An 11,033-nucleotide genomic window follows, 5' to 3' on the forward strand; every position below is an offset into this window, starting at 1 on the left:
GTGAACCACATTCCAAGCAAGTATTTAGGACTTTTTCTTATGGAAATTCTTGTTCAAGTACCCCAAGATATATGTAAAAAGATGCTTAATATAGTATGGCTTGCTAAAGTAATAAGTAAATAGATAAATAAATAAATAGATAGATAGATAGATAGATAAAAAGAAAGAAAAAGCCCAGGGGTTGGGGTTATCACTCAGAGATTAGAGTGCTCGCCTAGCATGCGTGAAGCCCTGGGTTCGATCCTCAGCACCACATAAAAACAAATGAATAAATAAATAAATGAATAAATAAATAAATAAAAGGTATCATGTCCATCTATAACTAAAAAAAAATTGTACAGTCCATTAATATATAACTGCTTTATCTCCAGTGTCTTGCATGCCATCTGGTACATAGTAGGTGAACAATAAATACTTATTGCATAGTTACATGAGTTTTTCAGATGTTAAGCAAAATAAGGTAGTAATTAAAGTATCTAAAGGAGGACAAAGGACAGGAAGAAGTTGCAGATCTGTATTTATTTTGTTTATCTGTTGTCCATCTGGGGGAAAGTTGGAAAGAGGGAGCCGAGGCAGAGTGTGGTATGGACAGATGCAGATAGTAAGTGCTGGAGCTGGACGGTTTCTGGCAGAGGGAACACAGGAGGCCAGGCTGGGAGAGGTGGAGGTTTTGATGAGCCAGGGGACAGCCAGGCTTTACAGACAGGGCAGGTGGCTCCAGTTGTGGAGGCCTGGAGGGTTAGCCGGGAGGTCGCAGGGAAGGAGCCCTGTAAGGTCCACCTAATGGTGCCTGGGACTCGGGCCAGCCTATGGTCAGTCTCCAACACAGCAAGCTGTTTCAAGGAAGGTGGCAAAGAGTGACCATCTCTGTCCCCAAACACTGTCACATCTGCACACAGGGGAGCTGCTGGGCCTTCCTCCATTCAGCCTAGGGCAGGCCTCCTCTGAGCCAGGGAAAAGCTGGAAAAGTTACCCTGAGCCAGGCTCACGGGAAGGTAGGGGCTAAACTGCAGAGAGTCCAGTCACAAGGGGAACCTTTGGAATGGGCTTCATAAGGAAAGAGGATTTTATAATCAGAGAAGGTGTCTCTCCCGAGCTATCTTCACTACTTTTCAAAAACAAAGAGCATAATGCAAAGCTCTTATCTTGCTACCTCATCCTGTTGCAATCTAATTGTGGTCCTCAGGCCTCGTGGGTGCAACTCCTCAGAGCATTTGCTGGTGGCAGGACACACCCTCTCCAGCTGGGCGTGGTCGCCCAGCCAGGTGAGGTTCTCAGTTCACTCCTGGTTGACTCTTGGGTACAGCTGCAGCTCAGCCTTGTAATGCAGCTAAGCCGTGGGTGTCCCTGCTGGCAACTAGGGCTCCTTAGGCAAATTTCCAAAGGGTGCATGTGAACCTAAGATCTCCAAGAACCCCCAATGAGAAAAGTAAGAACTGTCTTTCTTTTTAGTGTTTTTCTGAGTGCATGGCAAATAGTGGGCGTCTGCTCCTTCGGGTAAGATTTTTTTCCTTCTGCCACTTTCTTTCAATTATTATTATTATTTTGCAGTGCTGGGGATGGGACCCAGGGCCTCGCTCATACCAGACAAGCTCTCTACCACTGAGCCCCTCCCGCCCCTCTGTCTTTCTAATGGCTGTGGCAGTCTTCACTTCTGTTTGTTTGTTGGCTTGTGTGGTTTTGGCTTTGGTGCTGGAGATGGAGCCCCACATTCACATGCTAAGCATGCGCTCTACCACTGAACTTCAACCCCAGGCCAAACAGGCACCTCACGAAGAATCCCAGCATTTCAGAGATTTATAGGATCACCTAAGATTTTTAGGTCTCAACTAGCACCAAGTCCTATTAGTTCCTATACCTGAAGTGTCTATATGTTCCAAACTCTTTTTCTTTTTAATTATTTTTTAATTTTTTTATTTTTTACAGATTGCAGTTTGATTCATTGTACACAAATGGGGTACATCATTTTGTTTCTCTGGTTGTACACAATGTAGATTCATACCATTTGTGTAAACATACATGTACATAGGGTAAGGATGTCTGTCTCATTCCACCATTTTTCATACCCCACCTTCCTCTCATTTCCTTCTATATAATCTAAAGTTCCTATATTCTTCTCTCACTCCCCACCCCTTCACCCCCATTATATATCATCATGTTTTAGGGTAAACATTCAGCCTTTGGTTTTTTGGGATTGGCTTATTTCACTTAGCATGATACTCTCCAACTCCATCCATTTACCTGCAAATGCCATAATATTATTCTTCCTTATGGCTGAATAAGATTCCATCGTGTATATATACCACAGTCTCAACAGAGGAATGGTCCTCTGTTGAAGGGCATCTAGGTTGGTTCCACAATCTAACTATTGTGAATTGCACTGCTATAAACATTGATGTGACTGTGTTACTGTAGTTTGCTGATTTTAAGTCCTTTGGGTATAAACCGAGGAGTGAGATAATTGGATCAAAACGTGGGTCCATTCCAAGTTTTCTGAGGAATCTCCACCCTGCTTTCCAGAGTGGCTGCACCAATTTGCAACTCCACCAGCAATGTAAAAGTGTGCCTGTGCCTTTTCCCCACATCCACAGCAACATCTATTATTGTTTGTGTTCTTAGACACTTTACAGAAGACACACAGGCGATTAATAAATATATGAAAAAGTGTTAAACATCTCTAGTAATTAGAGAAATGCAAATTAAAACAACTCTAAGATTTCATCTTACTTCAATTAGAATGACTATTATCAAGAACCAAACTCTTAACTAAATAATAATCGTAATAAAATTCTAACTAATATACATATAGCTAAATTTATGTAAAGTACCATCATGAGTGTTTTCAGTATAGAAGCTTATTTAATCCTCCACAGGAACTCTATATACTATATCACTGCCTTCATTTTACCAATGAGAAAAAAGATGCTCTCTAGTTGGAGTGACTTGCTCGGAGTCACCTACCTGGGATTCTAATCCATGGCTCTGCAGCTGAGCCACTGAAGAAGAATGCTCGGCCCTGTGAAGACCCAGCTTACTCCCAAGACATGGAGTCCCAAATATTCCCAAGAACGTTGTGGCTGGCCTTGTGGGCACAGTCAGGTGTGACTTACATACAGAGTACTCTCCTTAGCTATCCGGGATCCCTTGTGTTAGGTCGGAATTTGGGCGACTGTATGAGGGAGAGCAGAGCCACTGAGGCAGAGGGCAGTGAGCCAAAACTGCGACCAATCAAACGGGCAGGAAAACTCCACTGATCTTTACCTCCACCTGTCACTCACAGGACCCCCCGCCCATTCCGGCCTATAAAACCCGGGGCAGCCTGGGCCACGTGCGATTTTCTCCGGCTCCCTACCCTGACCTGTACCCTGGAGGCTGGGAATTTTGCCCAAGAGCCAAATTCCAACAAAGCTTGCTTGGGCCACTTTCTGTCCGATTTTATTTGGCTGCTAGCCGTACCCCTGAGCTTACACCTTGGAATGGTTTTTCTGTGTCCAGAAGGCAGAACTGCATCGGGGATCACTTCTTGGGATGTTCTATCCAAAGGCTTTGGTGTCCATGTGTCCTATCAGGGATGGCCATTTGGAAGAAAGTTCCTGAGTGGGTTTCTGGGAGCAGCTAGGCCTGCGAGAGAAGGTGCAGGAATATTACAAGCTGCGTCTTCGGAGTTCTTGGCTTTCTTAGTGGGATGACCTTTGTGACCCCACGGTGGCTTCTCTGTAGATTTGGGAAAGGCAAAACCCTCCTGAGAGGTCAGTAGGCAACCAGCACTCAACTGGACTTCCCAGTTCTGGTGTTTGCTTAAGCAGTCTCTCTTCTCCTCCCTGTGTGTTCCAGTACAGAGACACTTAGCGACTTGAAGACGAAGACCCAGACAGTCTCCAACGCTCTCCACACAGCATGGGACACGTGGGATTTCCAGTGAATATCTGTGCATTGAGCTCTGCCTCTGTGTCCTCTGGTTGGCTTTCTTTTTGCTTTATGCCATTATAATTTTATTTTAATTTTAAACATTTCTTTAGAGTTTTTGCAAAATCTTTTGGCACCATCAAATGAACTGCCCATTGGTGCTAGGATGTGTTGGTGTGAAAGTGTGAGAAGCTCAGAGACTTCCCAGGTTCCACTGACAGCTGATAAGAATATCCAGCTCTTGGTGGTCTCCCATTAAACACGTGTTGATGGAGTAAATGGATACTGTGGCGCGCTAACTCATCTCCCATCAGGAGTGAAGTGTGAGTCAAATACCACTGAATTAAGCCCTTTCTTTAATGCAGACAGTTAAAAATTGATGTGACAGAAAGGTGAGAGAGGTGGGCATGGTGGTACATGCCTGCAATCCCAGCTACACTGGAGGCTGAGGCAGGAGGATGGCAAATTTGAGGCCAACTGAAAAATTTAGCAAGACTCTTTCTCAATGGGAAATGAAAGAGGATGGGGAGGTAGCTCAGTGGTAGAGCACTTGCCTGGCATGCTCACCAAGGCCCTGGGTCCAGTAGAATAAAAAGGGTAGGGAAGTGGCTGTGTGGAACACATTAAGGAAAACTCTTAGGTTTAGGTCTGGACAACTTGTGAGTGAGCCTTTGTAGCTTTAAGAATGAAAGACTCTAGGAGCAATGGATTGGGGCACAGAAACCGAGAGCTCTGTTTTCAGGGTTTCTCAGTCTTAGCTCTATTGGCAATTTGGGCCTGGTATTCATTTGTTGTGGTGGCTGTTCTGTGCATTGCATGATATTTAGCAGCTTCTCTGGTCTTTGCCCATTAATGCCCAAAGCATACCCTCTCCTCCAAAATATCCTTGGACATGGCTAATGACCCATTTGGGGAAACTCCCCAGGTGGTAAACAACTGGTATCTCAGTCCAGTTTCCGTTGCTATAGCTGAATACTTGAGACTGGATAATTTATAAAGAATAGAGGTTTATTTAGCTTATGGTTCTGGAGGCTGGGAATCCCAAGAGCATGGCCTCAGTGCCTGTTCAACATCTGGTGAAGACCTTCTTGCTGCTTCATAACATGGCAGAGGCCATCACACAGCAAGACAGAGCCAGCATGTAAGTTCAGATCTAGTTTCTTGATCATATAAAGCCTTGAATGCCATCGTGAGCCCTGTGCCCATAACATTACCTGGTCCTAATTACCTCCCAAATGCCTTAGCTCCAAATGCCACTAACAGGAGCTTGAGGGGCTGAGAGGGCCGCTCAGTGATGGCGTGCTTGCCTAGCAGGTGTGAGGCCCTGGGTTCTCTACCCGGCACTGCAAAACAAAGCAAAATGAATGTAGGGATTAAAATTTCCAACGAAGGATCTTTTGAGAGACACATTCAACCCAAAGCGAGTGGATGAAGTGAAGACCCTTTGAAATCACCAACAATGACAGTAGGAGTGTCAAGAATGCAGGGGAAGGCTTGAGAGAGGCCCAAGTCCTAGCAGGTGAGATTTACAGTGGACGTTGAGAACTTAGGGAAAGGGTAAGGTCCTGAAATGCATTGCTTTGAGGCTCAGAAATAATAGGGAAAAGGATCAAGAGCTAGTTGGGTACTCTGTGGGCTGGAAGGAAAGGGACTCTGGAGCCAGATAGGCCTGGCCTGGAACCTGGCTTGGGGATAACTTTACTTAACTACTCTGGATTCATTTCCTGATCTGATAAATGGGGCTAAGAGCATCTGCCACCCAGGGCTGCAAAGAAGATTCTCAGAGGTGGGTTCAGAGATAAGCATGTAAGATACTTCGCAGAGTGCCTGCATAAAGTGGGGCCCCAGGAAACATCAGCGAGTACTGTTACTGTGATTAATATTGGTTTTTCCTTCCTGCTAGGAGCTGGGGAACTAACAATGGGCCTTTTGGAGTCTATCATCCTAACTGAAATGTGGGCAATTTTCCTGTGGCAGTATTTGGGACTAAAGATGCAATTTTCTAGAAACAATTTACATATCATAGGAAAGGTCAGGACAACACCATAGCTATTTTTCTATCACAGCCCCTATGTATTTGAGGCAGTAGCCTGCTCCTGGTGGGGAGCAGTATATACATATTTAATAGCTCAAAGGACCTATTTAGGGAGATGCTTTAAGTCTTCAGAGGGGAAAGCATCCTTTCTGTATAGAAATGTTTCATTTATTATTTTTATATTTTGAAAACAATGAAAATGTAATGCAATGGCCATGCATGAGCTGTGGACCAGACTGGCCACTCTTTGATGCCCATGGTTTACACAAGCCTTCAAAGTAACCAGTCAAGTACGTAGTTGTATTATTCCATTTTCACCAAGGAGGAAAGTAGGTCCAGAGAGGTTGGGTATCTGCCCCATGTTACACAGCTAAGTGGCAGAGCAGGAATATGAACCTAAACATTCTGCGCACAAAGCCTGAACTTTTAACCACTGCCCTGTAGATAGCTCACATGAAGGCTGACAGGAAACTTCTGGAGACATTAACAACATCCAGACGACCATTCTCCCACTTATTATCCACTTGCCAATATTCCCCATCTTATTTTCTTCCACACACACATCTGTTGGTATTCCATTTAATTTCAATTCTTTTCATCTTTTTTTCAATAAATATTTTACTCATATTTAATACTGTATTTAAAACACCAGGCACGAGAGAGCCCTTCAAAGGGCTCAGCACTGAGGATGTCTGAAGAAAAGGCTTACCCAGTGGTCTTTATCTCACACAGCTGAATCTCATCTCCCCACAGATGTTACCCCCCGCTTCGGGACCAGTTGAAACTGCACCAGGATCTGAGCTCTCGCCGAGGACCTGGGTAACGCATTGAAACCCGCAGGCCTAGGTGGCCGAGAGGATGACACACCTTCCCCTGGGACTGTGTGATCTTCATCAAGGATCAAGTTAACTGAGCTGATGGAGGGTTGAGGCCATTGGCTTCTTTGCATGTTCCCATCTTCCAGCCTCCTCTTCCCTGGGGTGCATGGGTCCCAGGAGTGCCCCATGGACTCAGCTCAAGAGGCCACCTTGGCCTTCCTAAGCACAATGGTGAGGACAGCGCTGAATGGCTTGAGTGGGCGCCCATCCGCGCAGCAGCCAGGGAAGGACTTCCAGGGAGCAAGTCCCCGCCATCTGGGTCCTTGGGCTCTGGGTTACTTGGAGTGGGGATGGAAAAGCTTTAACAGCACGTTGAGGGAAGTTTAAAAGCAAATGCCTGTGTCTCGGCAGTCTCCCAGGAGTCGAATCTGCTGCTCCCCAGAACCCCAACACTGGAGGTGGACTTGGCCCCAGGCCCCCAACACAGGCACTAATGGTGTTGAAGAGGAACAAGCAGGAGGAGCTGGGGAAGCACAGCGGCTGCCAGGGTGGGCGTTTCCCAAGCCTCCCCTGGAGCTTCTCCCGCCCACCCAGAGCTGTCACAGGGCACCTGTTGTGCTCAAGGCCCTGTTATGTCATCACCCAGCCACACTCCTGCCCTCCCTATGTCTCTCTCCACCACCAGCCTCGCCGTCACCTCCTTCTCTTCCCACCTCGCCCCCAAGGCCAGGGAACACCGTCCTGCACCCTCCAGGCCGCACCTGGAACGTGCTCTTTCTTCAAAATGGGTTTGCATGCCAGTCTCTCGAGGCCCGCGATGCCGAGTCAGACTGAAGACACTTTAGAGAAATGGAATATTTGTTCTGGGATCTTCTAAGTCTTTATCCATGGCCCCCACCCCACCCCCTTCCATGTCCTCGACTGTCCTCTGACAGAAGGAATTGAGAAGTCACTGTTCCAGCAGCCCAGAGGTTCCAGACTCCTAGTTCTGTACACGATCAATTGAGACCCTGAAGACACCCCAAAACCTTTCTGCCTTGACCCTTTCTCTGCTCTGGGCAGAGAAAACTGCCCCATGTGGTTCCCCCGGGAAAGCTTTGTAGTTTCCACACTCAACCCCGAGGGCCCGGGGCTGTTGACTTGCACAGGCTGGCCTGGAGCTTGCGATCCTCCTGCCTCAGCCTCCTGAGTACTGGGATTACAGGTGTGCAACAGCATACCCGGCTGTATTTGCATTTTTAAAATACTGTGCATGCTTAACAAATGTCACAGGTAAACTGAAGTCCAGAGTCCTATACTGATGACTGGAAGATTGCCTGTCTCACAGGATCCCACGCCAAGTTCTGCATAGTTTAGATCTCAGTAATGACAGGGTTTTTCAAATCTGTGCTCCTCTAAAATCCAGTCCTCACATGCTGACAGATTACCAGGAGATGTGAGTGTGAGAAAAACATGCTGGGTCCTGCTCAAGCACACTTGTTTGGCTGGGTGACCTAACCAGGCCCAGGCTAGGTTAGTTTTGCCAAGTCTTCCACTGGCGCTCTTGGCTCTCTTACTACCTTGTGCTGGAATGACTTGCATATGCTGAATCCCCATCTGCTCCTTCAAGGGAAAGGATCCTTTTGTCTCAACCTCAGCACCTAATATTTACCCATCACACAACAGATGCTTAGTAAGTGCTTTTTGTAGCAGGAGTGAATGAGAATATATATTTTAACTGCCTGCAAGAGACCCAAAATAATAGTAACTTAAACAAATGCTATTTCCCTCTCACATACAAACCTAAGCTTGTATATCAGCTCTGCTTCCTGAAGTGACAAGAGGTGTGCATGGCCCAAGCTGGCTCACAACCTTCTCTACTTAGGAAAAAGAATGAAGGCACAGCCCTTTTTCTAAAGGCAAGAGCTTGAAATTAAATACAATCCCTTCAGCTCACACCCCATTGGCTAGAACTAAATCACATGACCACTTCCAGCAGCCAAGGAGGCTGGGAAATGTAGTTCGTCACTGGGAGGAAGGGTGTGCATGGCTCACAACTGTTTTAATATGGAAGAAAGGGAGACTGGCCATGGGAGAAGGTCTCAGCATCTCCACCACATATTTGATCCTTCATTTGATCTTCACAACAGCCCTACGATACCAGCCATGTGTGCATCATGATTTCCATTGAACTAAATAAAGAATTGGCATTCAAGTTAAGTAACTCACTCAACAACAAACAATGATGAGAAGCAGACTCCAACTTGGAGCGAGGCCTTCTGCTACCACTGTGCTGCAGGGGGAACCATCTTGTGTCAGGTGGGCAGTAACTCATTTCAGCTGCAGGATGACATGGCCATCAAATCGTTTTTATGTCCACTGAGCACCTACTGCATCCCAGGGCTTCCCCGGGGATCCTTTCAAGATGCACAGCCTCCCTGGGCCTGGTGCTTTGGCCTTGGGGAGACAGCAGCAGCAATCAAAGGAGGCTCATGTTGGTGCTCAGGGGAAAGCTGACTGTGCCGCTGCTGAGGCTGGAGGCAGGAGAGGAGGCTTCTTTGGCTGATTGGTTTGTTCTCAGGACTATTCATTCATTGACCTGATACATCCTGGGGAGATACAGGAGATACAGCAGTGAACCACAGTAAAATCTCCCTGTCCTTGTGCAATCTATTTCAGTGCAGGGGAAAAGATCATAAAATAAATGCATAACATGGTGAGTAATATAACGTGCTCAGTGGTGCTAGGCACTCTGAAAAATGTAAAGCAGTAACAGGGAATACGACTAAGTCCTCTCTCAGGGGAACAGAGCTGCAGTGTTAAACATGGGAACAGTGAAGACCTCACTCAAAGACGATGGTGCAGCTGAGAAAGGAATGAAGTGAGAGAGCAAAAGAGGATACTCAGGGAATGAGACTTCCAGACACAGAAGATAGTAAGTGCAAAGGCCCTGAGGCAGAAGCACCCATGGGGTGATCAAAGAACTCACGTGCAGTTGCATCAGAGAGGATGAGGAGAAGAGGAGCAGGGGAAGAAGTGAGAGGTGAAGTGGCCTCAGTACAAGCATATAGGCTGTTCATGGCACGAGGCTTTGTGGCCTTGGTGCAGGATTGTGTCTGTCTAGAGGAAGGGCAAGCAACAAACTTCCTTTATAATAATTACAGGTTCTGCTGCAAGAGGTAGATATCCATTGGAAGATTTGGGGCAGAGGAATGACACAGTCTGATTTTTCTTTGGAGACTGTTAGGATTGGACCACAGGCAAAGATGGACAAGGTAGAAATGTTTGGCTACCTGATGGCATTAGCAGCTTGGTGGCATTACCAATCTAAAGGCAGACAGCTTGGTTCACTGGTCAGCAGCCACAAGCCTGGCTCAGACCTTCTGGAACACTGGTGCAGCAGTTGCCATCCTGTAGAGGTAGAAGCCAGGCCTGGGTGGGCAACGCCTTCCCCAGCCACGGAGGTGAGTTCACCTTTGTGCTCCCAGGTCAGGCTCTGCACTGAGCCCATGGCAGGCCCATTTGTACCCTCACTACACTTGCATGAGGAGTCTCATGAGGAAGCCAAGCTCCACCAAGAAAGCTCAGGACCGCGTCTGAGACTCGCTGTCTGTGAGAGGCAGAGCTGGGGTGCCAGTCTCCTCCATCCCGCCAAACCCGGCCTCTCCTCCTGGCTGTCCATTGCTTTCCATGGGAGGGGATGGGGACTTCTGAGCTCTGCTCTGGGCTCTTGGTCAAATTGCAAAAAAATGAGCCTGCCCTTCCACCTGCATCAGCTGCAAGTCTCTCCCAGGTCTTTGCCGTCTTGTCTTCCAGATAAGCTAGCCAGACAGGCAGCTGATTAAGAAGCGATCTTATTTTGGAAGAGAAGAATGTCCCATAATTTCCTTTGGTAACTCAGTTACTTCTGGTAAATAAGAACTTGACAAACTAAACTGTCACCTGGGGTGGGGTGGTCTTTTCATATGGTGCTTAATAGGATGCTGATTCAATTAGTATTTGCTAAACAGATAAGTGGAAATAATGAGGTTATCAGAGAACTTAACTGCAGACCTGAGAGGCAGAGTAGCCAAGCTCAGGAGGGAGGGAGCAGCAAGCTCTAGACATCACAATACACAACTTTTTTTTGGGGGGGGGGGCATGACCTGACCTTTAACCTTTTGAAGAGGAGAGGAATGAGTCCGGTAGAGGTTGCCCCATGGGAAAACTCTTCGTAAAGGTAGTAAAAAAAGAGACTTTTTCCCCTTTTTGTGATCTCATCATGCATGGCCTGGTTACAGAGTGAGCTCCCGGTT

This window comes from Sciurus vulgaris, assembly GCF_902686455.1.
Source record: "Sciurus vulgaris genome assembly, chromosome: 9".
Taxonomy (NCBI): domain Eukaryota; kingdom Metazoa; phylum Chordata; class Mammalia; order Rodentia; family Sciuridae; genus Sciurus; species Sciurus vulgaris.